Raw genomic sequence first — 2538 nt, forward strand, 5'->3', positions numbered from 1 at the left:
TTCAGATGGCACAAACCTTTCTTAGGACAATTGTGAGCTAGGCACTGTGCTAGGAACCAAGATGCCTAAGAGCTGTGATTGGCTTCAGCCCATAAGGAATTTGCAAGCTAGTCAGGGAGAAAAGCACAGGCTGCTATGATGCTTGGAAGAGGGGTTTCAATTCAGCTAGGATATGTCAAGGTAAGTTTCCTAGAAGTGTTGCCTGAGTTATAAAGGATGAAGTAATGATCCAGATGAAGAAAGACAAAAGGGTGGGTGGTCCAGACAAAAGGAAGAGTTCCTGTCCAAAGGTGTGGTCTGTGATGGTTAATTTTATGTGTCAACCTGACTGGGCCATGGAGTGCCCGGATATTTGGTTAAACCTTATTTCTGGGTGTGTCTGTGAGGCTGTTTCTGGATGAGATTAACACTTGAATTGGTAGACTGAGTAGAGAAGATTGCCCTCCTCAATGTAGGTGGGCCTACACCCCCCCACCCCCCCACTCCCCCCCACCCCCCCGCTGTTGGAGGCCTGCATAGAATAAAAAGGCAGAGTGAGAGTATTCTCTCACTCTGCCTTGCTGTCTTGGAGCTGAGTATCAGTCTCTCCTGCCTTCAGACTTGGACTTGCACTGGAATTATACCATCATTTCTCTTGGGACTGGACTTCTTAGCCTCCACAACCATGTGAGCCAATTCCTTATTAAATATTTCTTAATATATTGGTTCTGTTTCCCTGGAGGACCCTGACTAATACAGAATTGTAATGGTTGGGGTTCAGTTGTGGGAATGACATGCAATTTGGGGTTACTAGAAAAAAAAAAGTGAGGCAATGAGCATTAATCGGGTGTGAAGGGGTAAACAGGACAAAGGATTGTTGGGGAGGCTGGAGGCAGCTGGTGGGGGCAGCAGGACTGGCCAGAGCTGTGCCTGATGAGCGGCCTCTGCAAACAGAGGGAGATGGTTCAGCTGGCAGCATGACCAGGGAGAACCACAAACCCATCTAGCCCACATGAAGCTCTTCTGGACCCCAAGCTGAAAGAGGAACCGCAAGGTTCTGGACAAACCTAGCCAAAGGGGGTGATAGAAGAGGGAAGGGGACCACCTTTGCTGGTCTGAAGTCCTTTGGGCTCATGTGGAAGGCTCTGGGGCCTCCCCTGGAAGAGCTTTTTGATTAATAGAGAGTGAGACTTTAGGCCATCCTGATATTTAGTCTGTCACCCCACTGGCCCGGCTACACTCTTTCCAAAGTTACCTCACTTAGGAGCTCAATAATATGTGTTTATTCTCAATAATATATTTTGTTTGAGATTTTCGTTTTGGATTTTTTAAAAAGTGTTTGTACATCTATCTTGTCTTTGATAGTATCCTTCATGCTTCTATGATGAGAAATTGGTTTCCTCTTCACCACTGGGATCAACATGCTTTTCTGTTTGTATATCTAGATCATTTAACCAGTTTGTTTGTTCTAGTTTATATTTAACTCTCTGGCTCATGATAATACTGTTTACTATGTTCCTGGCACTATGCTAAGTGCTTTATATGCATAAACTATGTTACTCCTCAAAACTACCCTCAAGAGAGGTATTATGAGTCCCATTTACCAAGCAAGCACCCATGCGGCTATAGATTATATTCTTATTTCTAATCTTACAATTTTTATTCCTTCCTCTTTTTTTGACTGAGACATTAGCCATTTATTAAAAAACAATTTTTACTTTTCAGTATACTAAGTTGATTTTGTTCTTTGTTTTATTTATGTATATTCTTGTTTAATTTTTTCTACTCTTGATTTACTACTTTTTCCCCCTCACTAAATATTTTAGGTAAAGTTTTAGTTCCTCATGTTTATCTCCTTTTTATTTTAATTAGTAAATGTGTTCAGAATAATCTTTCCCCCGGAGAGACTTAGAAATTTTAAGAAACTTGCCAAAGATGACTTGATTCCAGTTTTATTCTTAATTATCCTATGTATAAGTAAATGCTTCTTTATACCAATATCTAATTGTCTCAATAGCATTTATTAATGATCCTTTTCCTCACTGTACTACTTTTAATTTGTCATGAATTAAACTCTTAGAGTTTGAATTAATCTGTTACATCTCTCGGATTCAATAATTTTATTATGGTTTTTAACCTAGTGCTCCATTTTTTATTAATTATCACTTTATAATATGTATTAAAATTTAGTAAAGCAAAATATACAATAAGGTTAGTCAGTAATCATTACATTTAAAAAAATATATTTTTGGCATTCTTATCATTATACTGGAGAAACTGTACTCTTCATTTGCTACATACTTTAAATTAAACTGCTGAGGCTTTAATTGTTAAATCTACACATTAACCCTGGAAATACAAATATATTTACCTTCCTAATCAGGAGCAGATATGGTATAGTACTCAATTTATTAACAATCTTCCCTATAATTTCTCTGCATAAACCTTGCCATGTTTAATCAATCCCCATGTATTTAATCTGTTTTTGTTGTAATAATAATAGAATTCATTTTTATACTTTCTTTGATATATATTGTTTTATATGTATATAAAACAATA

The sequence above is a fragment of the Pteropus vampyrus genome, unplaced genomic scaffold (assembly GCF_000151845.1).
Source record: "Pteropus vampyrus isolate Shadow unplaced genomic scaffold, Pvam_2.0 Scaffold14, whole genome shotgun sequence".
Taxonomy (NCBI): Eukaryota; Metazoa; Chordata; class Mammalia; order Chiroptera; family Pteropodidae; genus Pteropus; species Pteropus vampyrus.